At 39.8% G+C, this 13928-nt stretch overlaps 1 long non-coding RNA gene across 1 annotated transcript in view; it reads left to right on the top strand.

The window, feature by feature from the left end:
• The window catches only part of LOC139183071 (uncharacterized), a 49631-nt gene extending 41388 nt beyond the window's left edge, over positions 1-8243 (top strand). The window contains exon 4 of the long non-coding RNA XR_011566537.1: positions 4094-8243. This is a non-coding gene — a long non-coding RNA (uncharacterized lncRNA). The remainder of the gene's footprint in view (positions 1-4093) is intronic.
• Positions 8244-13928: the final 5685 nt, after the last annotated feature.

Raw genomic sequence — 13928 nt, forward strand, 5'->3', positions numbered from 1 at the left:
AAGGATAATTGCTTTACAGAATTTTGTTGTTTTCTATCAAACCTCAGCATGAATCAGCCATAGGTATACATATATCCTCTCCCTTTTGAACCTCCTTCCCATCTCCCTCCTCATCCCACCTGTCTAGGTTGATACAGAGCCCGTTTGAGTTTCCTGAGCCATACAGAAAATTCCCATTGGCTATCTATTTTACCTATGGTAATGTAAGTTTCCATATTACTCTTTCCATACAACTCACCCTCTCCTCCCCTCTCCGCATGTCCATAAGTCTATTCTCTATGTCTGTTTCTCCATTGCTCCCTGTAAATAAATTCTTCAGTACCATTTTCCTGGATTCCATATATATGGGTTAGAATATGGTATTTATCTTTCTCTTTCTGACTCACTTCACTCTGTATAATAGATTCTACGTTCATCCACCTCATTAGAACTGACTCAAATGCATTCCTTTTTATGGCTGAGTAATATTCCATTGTGTATATGTACCACAACTTCTTTATCCATTCATCTGTCAATGGACATCTAGGTTGCTTTCATGTTCTAGCTATTTAAATAGTGCTGCAATGAATAATGGGATACATGTGTCTCTTTCAATTTTGGTTTCCTCAGGGTATATGCCTAGAAGTGGGATTGCTGGGTCATATGGTGGTTCTATTCCTAGTTTTTTAAGGAATCTCCATACTGTCTTCCATAGTGGCTGTATCAATTTACATTCCCACCAACAGTGCAAGAGGATTCACTCATTTTTCTTGGAAGGAAAAATGACCAGATATGTGATTATAAACTAATTCATGGCCTGTGGCCAATTGTTTGGCTGGATGGTCAGAGATTTGGAAGGAGTATGACTGGAAAACTGGTAACAAATTTGGGAAAGAAATATATGGATAGATCTCTCTGAATGAGTGAAAAATGTGAACTTATTTGTATCTTAGTTTTAAATGGAAGAATGCTTTTACCAGGAGACACAAAATGGACTGTAAGTTAAGACTGTTACCTGGCTACCTTGGGCTCCTCATACCTCTAAATGGACAAAGAAGAGAGTTACTATGTTGGCTGGGGTGATTGATCTTAATAACCAAGGGGAAACTGGGCTACTGCTTCACAGTGCGGTTAAGAAAGGGTATGTCTGGAATGCGGAAGATCTCTTAAGGTGTCTCTTATTACCACACCCTGTGTTCAAAGTCGATGGAAAGTTACTGTTGGGGTTTTTCTCCCTGGGACTTGGAAACGACGAACCTGAAAGAATGACACTCAGACAGTCTCTTGCAAGGACTGACAAGTTTATTTCTGCAGTCAAGCTTTTTTATAGAAGCAGGAACAAAGAGCTTAAAGTATATGGCCAGCAGAGCGCATGCGGAGTTAACACATAATCAGTAAAAACATTTCAAGGACAGCGCGCTCTAAATGACTCATGGGCTTATCCCACAACCCGCTCTCACAAGTAACATCCCTATTTATTATTAACTCTTGGCGCCAAGCATAACTAAAGGCAGGAGATGTTTTTCTGTCCACAGTGCAAAGCCGAGTACTTCTGGCCCTTCACCATTTTCCCAAGGACTTTCTCCTTTTACAGCTGTTTTGCACTACGCTTCCCAATGGTTACAACAACCCAGTTCAGACAGGACTAGTAATGACCCAGACCTTTTATGAATGAGTTTGAGTTGTCTACATGGTAAAGAACCACAACCAGTTGAGGTGGTTACGGAGGAAAAGGGGAAATACAGAATAGGGAGTGAAAGAATGTATTCTAAATACCAGCTGTGACACATGGACAGTAGTAATAACAACTGTAATTGTCATGAGTATTTCTTCCTTATTTTGTTATGAATATCTCTTTGTGTGTATTCTTAGCAAGTATCTTTGTTTTCTTCTCTCTTTTATCCTCTTATATAACGTAAGATGTATTGTTTTTTACATTATAATATTTAAGTTGCATGGTATCAAGAAGAGTGAACACCACCCAAGAACTTTGCATCTTCTTTTGGAGAAAGATTTAGTACTTTTTCAGTTGAACAAAGGATACTTGTACCATATTGTGTGGAAGTATAACCTTAGTGTTATGGACAGAATGTTTGTGTCCCTCCAAAATTAATAAATTGAAACCTCACCCATCATTGTGATAATATTAAGAGGTAGGGTTCTTGGGATTAGGATTAGATGGGGTCAGGATGATAAAGCTCTCAGGAATGGGATTATGGTTCTTTTGATTTGCAAGAGAACTTCTATCCATTTCTGCTTTCTGCCATGTGAGGATACAAGAAATCAGTGGTCAGTAACTGGAAGAATAGCTAAAAGAGCAGTCTCACCAGAACTTGACCATGCTGGTGCCCAGACCTCAGACTTCCAAACTTTAGAACTGTGGGAAATACATTTCTGTTGTTTATGAGCCTCCCAGTCTATGGTACTTTGCTATAATAGCCTGAACTAAGACACTTGTTATTATCTTTATTTAGGTATAAAGTATGGTTTAAAGAGTGCCAAATTGACAAGGGGTATACTTGTGATGATACATTTTATGTATCAACTTAGCTAGTCTGTGGTGCCCAGATGTTTAATTTAAGTGTCAGTTTAGATGTTGTTGTGAAGGCACCCCACTCCAGTACTCTTGCCTGGAAAATCCCATGGATGGAGGAGCCTGGAAGGCTGCAATCCATGGGGTCACTGAGGGTCGGACACGACTGAGCGACTTCACTTTCACTTTTCACTTTCATGCATTGGAGAAGGAAATGGCAACCCACTCCAGTGTTCTTGCCTGGAGAATCCCAGGGACGGGGGAGCCTGGTGGGCTGCCGTCTATGGGGTCGCACAGAGTCGGACACAACTGAAGTGACTTAGCAGCAGCAGCATTTAAATCAGTATTTTGAATAGAGCAGATTATCTTCTATAATGTGAGTTGCTGAGCAGCACATAGAGTAAATTCCATTTTTATTAAAAATTCATATTCAAACACTTATAAATTAGTGGTCATGGAAAAAAGTTCTGGAAATAACGCATATCAAACCAACAGCAATTACCTCTGGGGAATGGGACAGGTGTTCAGGTAAGGAAAGAGGTGGATCATTCCTTTTCAGTCTTATAAAATTTCTGTAATTGAAATTTACCCAATCAGAATATATTTCTTACATTTTTATTTTATTCCAGAAGAAGATTCTACTTTCTTTCTGTAGATTTTATTTTGGTTAAGAGGACCAGTTATCGGACTGACAGATCTTGTTCCTCAGCATCACCTACGACTATATGCTGGGACTTGTGCTAAGTGTGTCACAGCACAGCTGCACCATGACCATCTCCCTCCAGCCTGCTGGCTGTACAAGTGTGTGGAATAAGACTAAGAATAATGCAACTTGTTTGAGATTCCTTTTTTTCCCCCAGTAACTACATTTAGTAAGATAGATTATTAAAGATGTGAGATATTTTGTGTGAGTAAAAATGGTATTTTTTGGTAGTGTACTTGCAGTGTTGCAAGTTGGGCTTCCCAGGCAGCAGACTCTGAGACACAGCTCAGCATGCAGGATGTTTATTAAGCAGTGCCCTTGGGATTAAAACTTGTCAAAACATGGGGAAGGAAGCAGAGGGATAAATCCAGCTGTGTACACCAACCACAGTCTTAGCTGACCCCACAAAGAGCTCAGTAGCTAGTCATGGCCATTTGGGGTTGTCCTAAGTTGGCCCTTGATAGCTAAGTCTTTATACTCCTATATCAGCCAGCCATTGTATAGGCGCCACGCTGGAAGGGGAATGGTTTTAGGCAAAGCTCTTTGCTTCTGAGGCAATCCTGGAATGGGCTGACAGCAGAAGCCTGACTGAGGTAATTCCTGAAAGGTATTAACATGGGCAAGACTGTCTGCCAACAGTACTTCTAGCTGGGGCAACAAGTTCATCAAGAAGAAGAATCTGGGTAGCACAGCACAATGCCCTCTTCTTATTCTTGGGATCAACTTCTCAAAACCATTTATGTGTCTTTTTTGTATGTAATTGTATTACATAATCATATCAGTATGGTAATTCAATAAGTCATGTGAAATACTTATGATGCTTCTTAAGTGCTTTCATTATCATAATTATTAATACCATTGTTATTATTCTCATCTAGGTGGCAGATGTCTTGGAAAAAAAGTGTTGTTTCCCAGGCTGTGCTTTTAAGCATGGAGAAGAGCTGATACAAGTGGAAAGGAAAATTATAACATTTCTGTTGAGCATACCTTATATTAAGTTTATCCTGAAAAAGTTTCAAATTTTAAGTTGTTTTCCTGTGGTATGAATGCTAATCCCTTTCATGTGACAAAGGGAGTGCTATTCTTCCCTTTTGATTTTATAAGATGTAATTCAGTGTCATTCAATGATTCCTAAGAAATTTTCTTTCCTGGTTTATTAAGAAAAAAGTTAGGCCCAGGTTGTAAAGTCATTTCTTACACATATGTAATCCCATCATAAATCACAGCAATAAATGAAAAGTTGGCTTATGCTCTAGGAAAAAAGAGTCATGTGAGATTATTGGTTAATGCCACTGACTTTTGGTTTTGTACATTTGACTACTGTGCTGATGAAAAGTATCTGTTAACCAGGGGGAAAAAAAGAAGCTAACACTTACTGAGTACACTTCTAGATATTTTACCTGCATTATTTCCTATAATATATCAGTCTTCTGTGGTAGATACTGTTATTATCTCTTTTACAGATAATGAAACTGAGGTTTGATTAAGGTCAAACATCTAGTCAGGGGGCAGCAAAGGAATTAGGACCCAGGATATTTGGACACCTTTTTTTGGTGTTAGTTCTAGAAGGTTTTATAGGCCTTTATAGAGCCATTCAGCTTCTTTGGCATTAGTGGTTGGGGCATAGACTTGGATTACTGTGATATTGAATGGTTTGCCTTGGAAACAAACTGAGATCATTCTGTCGTTTTTGAGATTGCACCCCAGTACTGTATTTTGGACTCTTTTGTTGACTATGATGGCTACTCTATTTCTTCTGAGGGATTCTTGCCCACAGTAGTAACTATAATGGTTATCTGAATTAAATTCGTCCATTTCCCCTCCTTTTAACTTAGTGATTCCTAAAATGTCAATGTTTACTCTTGCCATATCCTGTTTGACCACTTCCAATTTACCTTGATTCATCGGCCTAACATTCCAGTTTCCTATGTAATACTGTTCTTTACAGTGTTGGACTTTACTTTCACCACCAGACACATTCACAACTGGGCGTTGTTTCTGCTTTGACTCAGCCTTTTCATTCCTTCTGGGGCTATTTCTCTGCTCTTCTCCGGTAGCATATTGGGGACCTACTGGCCTGGGGAATTCATCTTTCAGTGTTCTACCTTTTTGCCTTTTCATACTGTTCATGGGATTCTCAAGGCAAGATTGCTGAAGTGGTTTGCCATTCCCTTCCCCAGTGGACCACATTTTGTCAGAACTCTCCACCATGGCCTGTCCGTCTTTGGTGGCCCCACACAGCATAGCTCATGCTTTCATTGAGTTAGACAAGGCTGTGATCCATATGATCATTTTGGTTACTTTTCTATGATTGTGATTTTCATTCTGTCTGCCCTCAGATGAATAAGGGTAAGTAAGAGGCTTGTATCTTCCTTGGTGGCTTAGAGGTTAAAGTGTCTGCCTCCAATGCTGGAGACCCGGGTTCGATCCCTGGATCAGGAAGATTGCCTGGAGAAGGAAATGGTAACCCACTCCAGTATTCTTGCTTGGAGAATCCCAAGGACAGAGAAGCTACAGTCCTACAGCCTACAGAGGCTACAGTCCACGGGGTCGCAGAGAGTCGGACATGAATGAGCAACTTGTGGAAGATTCCTGATGGGAGAGGCTGTTTGTGGGGAAAGCTGAAGTTGAACAGTTCTGTGAAGACCCACCCAGAAGACCTTCTAGAGCCAACATCAAAAGAAGATGTCATAGGGGACTGGAATGCAAAAGTAGGAAGTCAGGAGATACCTGGAATAACAAGTAAATTTGGCCTTGGAGTACAAAATGAAGCAGGACAAAAGCTAACAGAGTTTTGCCAAGAAAACACACTGATCATAAAAAACACCCTCTTCCAACAACACAAGAGATGACTCTACACATGGACATCACCAGATGGTCAATCAGATCAGATCAGTCGCTCAGTCGTGTCCGACTCTTTGCAACCCCATGAATTGCAGTACGCCAGGCCTCCCTGTCCATCACCAACTCCCAGAGTTCACTGAGACTCATGTCCATCAAGTCAGTGAGGCCATCCAGCCATCTCATCCTCTGTCGTCCCCTTCTCCTCCTGCCCCCAATCCCTCCCAGCATCAGAGTCTTTTCCAATGAGTCAACTCTTCGCATGAGGTGGCCAAAGTACTGGAGTTTCAGCTTTAACATCAGTCCTTCCAAAGAAATCCCAGGGCTGATCTCCTTTAGAATGGACTGGTTGGATCTCCTTGCAGTCCAAGGGACTCTCAAGAGTCTTCTCCAACACCACAGTTCAAAAGCATCAATTCTTCGGTGCTCAGCCTTCTTCACAGTCCAACTCTCACATCCATACATGACCACTGGAAAAACCATAGCCTTGACTAGACGGACCTTTGTTGGCAAAGTAATGTCTCTGCTTTTGAATATGCTATCTAGGTTGGTCATAACCTTCCTTCCAAGGAGTAAGTGTCTTTTAATTTCACGGCTGCAGTCACCATCTGTAGTGATTTTGGAGCCCAGAAAAATAAAGTCTGACACTGTTTCCCCATCTATTTCCCATGAAGTGATGGGACCAGATGCCATGATCTTCGTTTTCTGAATGTTGAGCTTTAAGCCAACTTTTTCACTCTCCACTTTCACTTTCATCAAGAGGCTTTTGAGTTCCTCTTCACTTTCTGCCATAAGGGTGGTGTCATCTGCATATCTGAGGTTATTGATATTTCTCCCAGCAATCTTGATTCCAGCTTGTGTTTCTTCCAGTCCAGCATTTCTCATGATGTACTCTGCATATAAGTTAAATAAACAGGGTGACAATATATAGCCTTGACGTACTCCTTTTCCTATTTGGAACCAGTCTGTTGTTCCATGTTCAGTTCTAAGTGTTGCTTCCTGACCTGCATACACATTTCTCAAGAGGCAGGTCAGGTGGTCTGGTATTCCCATCTCTTTCAGAATTTTCCACAGTTTATTGTGATCCACACAGTCAAAGGCTTTGGCATAGTCAATAAAGCAGACATAGATGTTTTTCTGGAACTCTCTTGCTTTTTCTGTGATCCAGCAGATGTTGGCAATTTGATCTCTGGTTCCTCTGCCTTTTCTAACACCAGCTTGAACATCAGGAAGTTCACGGTTCACATATTGCTGAAGCCTGGCTTGGAGAATTTTGAGCATTACTTTACTAGCGTGTGAGATGAGTGCAATTGTGCAGTAGTTTGAGCATTCTTTGGCATTGCCTTTCTTTGGGATTGGAATAAAAACGGACCTTTTCCAATCCTATGGCCACTGCTGAGTTTTCCAAATTTGCTGGCATATTGAGTGCAGCACTTTCACAGCATCATCTTTCAGGATTTGGAATAGCTCAACTGGAATTCCATAACCTCCACTAGCTTTGTTCGTAGTGATGCTTTCTAAGGCCCACTTGACTTCACATTCCAGGATGTCTGGCTCTAGTTCAGTGATCACACCATTGTGATTATCTGGATCGTGAAGATCTTTTTTGTACAGTTCTTCTGTGTATTCTTGCCATCTCTTCTTAATATCTTCTGCTTCTCTTAGGTCCATACCATTTCTGTCCTTTATCGAGCTCATCTTTGCATGAAATGTTCCTTTGGTATCTCTGATTTTCTTGAAGAGATCCCTAGTCTTTCCCATTCTGTTGTTTTCCTCTATTTCTTTGCACTGATCTCTGAAGAAGGCTTTCTTATCTCTTCTTGCTATTCTTTGGAACTCTGCATTCAGATGTTTATATCTTTCCTTTTCTCCTTTGCTTTTTGCTTCTCTTCTTTTCACAGCTATTTGTAAGTCCTCCCCAGACAGCCATTATGCTTTTTTTCCATTTCTTTTCTATGGGAATGGTCTTGATCCCTGTCTCCTGTACAATGTCACGAACCTCATTCCATAGTTCATCAGGCACTCTATCTATCAGATCTAGGCCCTTAAATCTATTTCTCACTTCTACTGTATAATCATAAGGGATTTGATTTAGGTCATACCTGAATGGTCTAGTGGTTTTCCCTACATTCTTCAATTTCAGTCTGAATTTGGCAATAAGGAGTTCATGGTCTGAGCCACAGTCAGCTCCTGGTCTTGTTTTTGCTGACTGTATAGAGCTTCTCCATCTTTGGCTGCAAAGAATATAATACAGAAATCAAATTGGTTATATTCTTTGCAGCCAAAGATGGAGAAGCTCTGTCAGCAAAAACAAGACTGGGATCTGACTGTGTCTCAGATCATGAACTCCTTATTGCCAAATTCAGACTTAAATTGAAGAAAGTGGGGAAAACCACAAGACCATTCAGGTATGACCTAAATCAAATCCCCTATACAGTAGAAGTGAGAAATAGATTCAAGGGATTAGATCTGATTAGAGTGCCTGAACAACTATGGATGGAGGTTTGTGATATTGTATAAGAGGCAGTGATCAAAACCATCCCCAAGAAAAAGAAATGCAAAAGACAAAATGGTTGTCTAAGGAGGCCTTACAAGTAGCCAAGAAAAGAATATAAGTGAAAGGAAAAGGAGAAAAAGATATGCCCATCAGAATGCAGAGCTCCAAAGAATTGCAAGGATAGATAAGAAAGCATTCCTAAGTGAAAAATACAAAGAAATAGAGGAAAATAGTAGAATGGAAAAAACTAGAGATCTATTCAAGAAAATTAGAGATACCAAGGAAACATATCATGCAAAGATGGACACAATAAAGGACAGAAATGGTATGGACCTAACAGAAGCAGAAGATATTAAGAAGAGGTGGCAAGAACACACAGAAGAACTATACAAAAAAGATCTTAATGACCCAGATAGCCATGATGATGTGATTACTCACCTAGAGCCAGATATCCTGGAATGGGAAGTCAAGTGGACCTTAGGAAGCATCACTATGAACAAAGCTAGTGGAAGTGATAGAATTCAATCTGAGCTACTTCAAATCCTAAAATATGATGCTGTTAAAGTGTTGTACTCAATATGCCAGCGAATTTGGAAAACTCAACAGTGGGCATGGGATTGGAAAATGTCAGTTTTCATTCCAGTTCCAAAGAAGGGCAATGCCAAAGAAATGTTCAAACTACCGCACAATTGGACCTATTTCGCATACTGGCAAGGTCATGCTCAAAATCCTCCAAGCCACGCTTCAACAATATGTGAACTGAGAACTTCCAGATGTTCAAGCTTGATTTAGAAAAGGCAGAGGAACCAGAGATCAAATTGCCAGCATCCGTTAGATCATAGGAAAAGCAAGAGAGTTCCAGAAAATCATCTACTTCTGTTCATTGACTACACTAAAGCCTTTGACTGTGTGGATCACAAAAAATTGTGGAAAATTCTCAAAGAGATGGGAATACCAGATCACCTTACATGCCTTCTGAGAAACCTGTATGCAGGTCAAGAAACAACAGTTGGAACTGGACATGGAACAGTGGACTGGTTCAAAATTGGGAAAGGAGTGTGACTGTATATTGTCACCCTGCTTGTTTAACTTAAATGCAGAGGACATCATGCAAAAGCTGGAATCAAGATTGCAGGGAGAGATATCAATAACCTCAGATATGCAGATAACATCACCTATATGGCAGAAAGCAAAGAGGAACTAAAGAGCCTCCTGATGAAGGTGAAAGAGCAGAGTGAAAAATTTGGCTTAAAACTCAACATTAAAAAGGGGAAGATCATGGTATCTGGTCCCGTCCAGTCCCATCACTTCATGGCAAATAGATGGGGAAACAGTGGAAATAGTGACAGACTTTATTTTCTTGGGCTCCAAAATCACTGCAGAAGGTGACTGCAGCCATGAAGTTAAAAGACGCTTGGTCCTTGGAAGAAAAGCTATGACAAATCTAGATAGCATATTAAAAAGCAGAGACATTACTCTGCCTACAAAGGTCCTTCTAGTCAAAGCTATGGTTTTTCCAATAGTCATGTGTGGATGTGTGAGTTGGACCATAAAGAAGGCTTAGCACTGAAGAATTGATGCTTTTGAACTGTGGTGTTGGAGAAGACTGTCAAGAGTCCCTTGGACTGCAAGGAGATCAAGCCAGTCAATCCTAAAGGAAATGAATCCTAAATATTCATTGGAAAGACTGATACTGAAGCTGAAACTCCAATACTTTGGCCATCTGATGAGAAGAGCCAACTCATTGGAAAAGACCCTGATGCTGGGAAAGATTGAAGGCAGGTGGAGAAGGAGACGGCAGAGGATGAGCTGGCTGGATGGCATCACCGACTCCATGGACATGAGTTTGAGTAAGCTCCAGGAGTTGGTGATGGACAGAGAGGCTTGGCATGCTACAGTCCATGGGTTGAAAAAGAGCTGGACATGACTGAGCGACTGTGGCTTCCCTGGTGGCTCAGACGGTAAAGTGTCTGCCTACAATGTGGGAGACCCGGGTTCGATCCCTGGGTTGGGAAGATCCCCTGAAGAAGGAAATGGCAATCTACTCCAGGACTATTGCCTGGAGAATCCCATGGACAGAGGAGCCTGGAAGGCTACAGTCCATGGGGTCGCAAAGAGTCAGACATGACTGAGTGAGAACTGAATTGTTTAATTCTTCATTAATTCTTTCTTAATTATTTTTCTGGGGTCTAGATTTCTAATATTTCAGGTTAAGGAGATGCTGTAACTATTTTCCTTGGACTAAAACCTCCCAGTAGGTAGCAATACATTTTTTGAAGGAAGATTAGGAAAACTGAGCACCGAAGAATTGATGCTTTTGAACTGTGGTGTTGGAGAAGACTTGAGAGTCCCTTGGACTGCAAGGAGATCCACCCAGTCCATCCTAAAGGAGATCAGTCCTGAATATTCATTGGAAGGACTGATGCTGAAGCTGAAATTCCAATACTTTGACCACCTGATGCAAAGAACTGACTAATTGGAAAAGACCCTGATGCTAGGAAAGATTGAGGGCAGGAGGAGAAGGGGACAACAGAGGATATAGTGGATAGATGGCATCACCAACTCTACAGATATGAGTTTGGATAAACTCCCAGAGTTGGTGATGGACAGGGAGGTCTGGGGGGCTGCGGTTCTTGGGGTCGCAAAGAGTTGGACACGACTGAGCAACTGAACTGAACTGAACTGAAGTAGTGCTCATACTGTCAATTCCTTCATCACTTCCTTCTTTTCCAGTGTGTTGGTGTTTGCATCAGGTGATCAAAGTATTGGAGCTTCAGCTTCAGCATCAGACCTTCCAATTAATATTCAGGATTTATTTCCTATTGGATTGACTGTTTGCTCACCTTGCAGTCCAAGGGACTCTCAAGAGTTCTCTAGCACCACAGTTCAAAAGCATCAATTCTTTGGTGTTCAGCCTTCTTTATGGTCCAACTCTCATATCCGCACATGACTACTGGAAAAACCATAGATTTGCCTATATGGACCTTTTTTGGCAGAGTGATATCTCTGCTTTTTCATATGCTGTCTAGGTTTGTCATAGCTTTTCTTCCAAGGAGCAAGCATCTTTTAATTATGTGGCTGATTTGTGATGGTGTATGGTGGTAACCAGCACAACATTGTAAAAATTTTTAAATTAAAAAAATAGAAAAATCCTGATCAAGTTACTTTGACATTCTGGTCATTCTTATCTGGAACTACTGTTGAATTATTTAGCACTGCCATCAAAAAAGGAGGGTTGGTTATAGAAAGTGATGAGAGAAATGGATTCTGGGCTGAGAGTAATTCATAATGAAATTTCAAGGGCACTTTTTTTCTGTTTAAAATTGTTTTTTGAGGTATATTTGATTTACACTATTATGTTACTTTCAGATGTACAACATAGAGATTCAAAATTTTATGAATTAAACTCCATTTACAGTTATAAAATATTGGCTATATTCCCCATGCGGTACAATATACCCTGGTAGCTTATTTATTTTATACTGTGTTGTGTTTACCACTTAATCCCAAATTGTTACTATCTTCCTCCCATCACCTAACTGGTAGCCAATAGTCGTTCTCTATATCCGTGAATCTGGTTTTTTTTTTTTTCCTTGTATAATCACTACTTATTTTTACTTTATTAAATTCCACATATAAGTAATAACATACACTATTTGTCTTTGTCTGACTTATCTCACTAAGCATAATGCCTTCCAGAACCATCCATGTTGCTGTAAATAGCAAAATTTCATTCTTTTATATGTCTGAGTCACATTCCATTGTATATATAGACCACATCCTCTTTATACATCATCTCTTATGTTCCTTCTATATCTTAGTTTTCTAAATAATGCTTCTGTGAACTTTGGGGTGCCTGTATATGTGTAAATTAGTGTTTTGTATTCTTTGGATATATGCCCAGGAGTGAAATTGCTGGATCATTGGGTATTGCAATTTTTTGAGAAAAATCCCATCATGTTTTCCACACTGGCTGCACCAGTGTACAGTTCCACCAACAGTGCAGGCTTCCTACTTCTTCCTATCTTAGTCAACATTCAGTATTTGCTGTCATTTAACAGTTGCCAGGTTTACAGAATTGTGATGATATCTCATTGTGTTTTTGATTTGTGTTTTTCTGATTATTGAGGATCTGATTATTTTCTGATTATTGAGAACTCAGGATCTTTGCATGTGCCTATTGGCCATCTGTATGTCATCACTGGAAAAATGTCTATTTAAATGTCTATTTTTAATGGAGTCATTTGTTTGATATTGATTTGTGTGAGCTGTTTATATGTTTTGGAAATTATACCTTATCAGTCATTTCATTTGTAAATATTTTCTCCCATTCATTGTTGTCTTTTTGATCTGTCAGTGATTTAAATTTGCTGTGTAGAAGTTTTAAGTCCAATTTTTAATTTTGTTTTTGTTTCCTTTGCTTTAAAAGACAGATCCAAAAAAGTGTTATAATTTGACATCTTAGCAATATTAATTCTTCTAATCCATGAACATAATATAATCTTTAAATCTGTTTTTGTTATCTTCAGTTTGCCCATCAGTGTCTTACAGTTTACAACTTCAGGTCATTTACCTCCTTAGGTAGGTTTATTCCTGGGTATGTTATTCTTTTTGATGTGATATAAATGGGATTGTTTCCTTAACTTCTCTTTATGATTGTTCATGGTTAGTATATAGAAAAATGACAGATTTCTGATATTAATTTATATCCTACAACTTCATAGAATTCATTGAAGAGCTGTAGTAATTTTTTCTGGCATCTTTAGGATTTCTTGTGTATAATACCATGTCATCTGCAAATAGTGGTAATTTTACTTCTTCTTTTCCAGTTTGGATTTCATTTCTTTTTCTTGTCTGATTGATGTGGTCAAGACTTAAAATACTATATTGAATAACAGTTTTGAGTGTGGCCATCCTTGTCCTGCTTCTTTTTTGGGGGAAATGTTTTCAGCTTTCCCCCTTTGAGTACGATGTTAGATGTTAGTTAGTTAGTTCAGTCACTCAGTCGTGTCCGACTCTTTGCGACTCCATGAATTGCAGCACGCCAGGCCTCCCTGTCCATCACCAGCTCCCGGAGTTCACCCAGACTCACGTCCATCGAGTCAGTGATGCCATCCAGCCATCTCATCCTCTGTCGTCCCCTTCTCCTCCTGCCCCCAATCCCTCCCAGCATCAGAGTCTTTTCCAGTGAGTCAACTCTTTGCATGAGGTGCCCAAAGTAGGATTGTCATATATGGCCCTTATTATTTTAAGGCCCTTATTATGTTCTCTCTGTACCCAGTTTCTGGAGAGTTTTTATCATAAATGTATATTATTAAATATTATCCAAAGTTTTTCCTGCATGTAAAGCATGATCATTTGTTTTTTATTCTTCA

Source organism: Bos indicus, chromosome 5 (assembly GCF_029378745.1).
Source record: "Bos indicus isolate NIAB-ARS_2022 breed Sahiwal x Tharparkar chromosome 5, NIAB-ARS_B.indTharparkar_mat_pri_1.0, whole genome shotgun sequence".
In the NCBI taxonomy this organism is placed as follows: Eukaryota; Metazoa; Chordata; class Mammalia; order Artiodactyla; family Bovidae; genus Bos; species Bos indicus.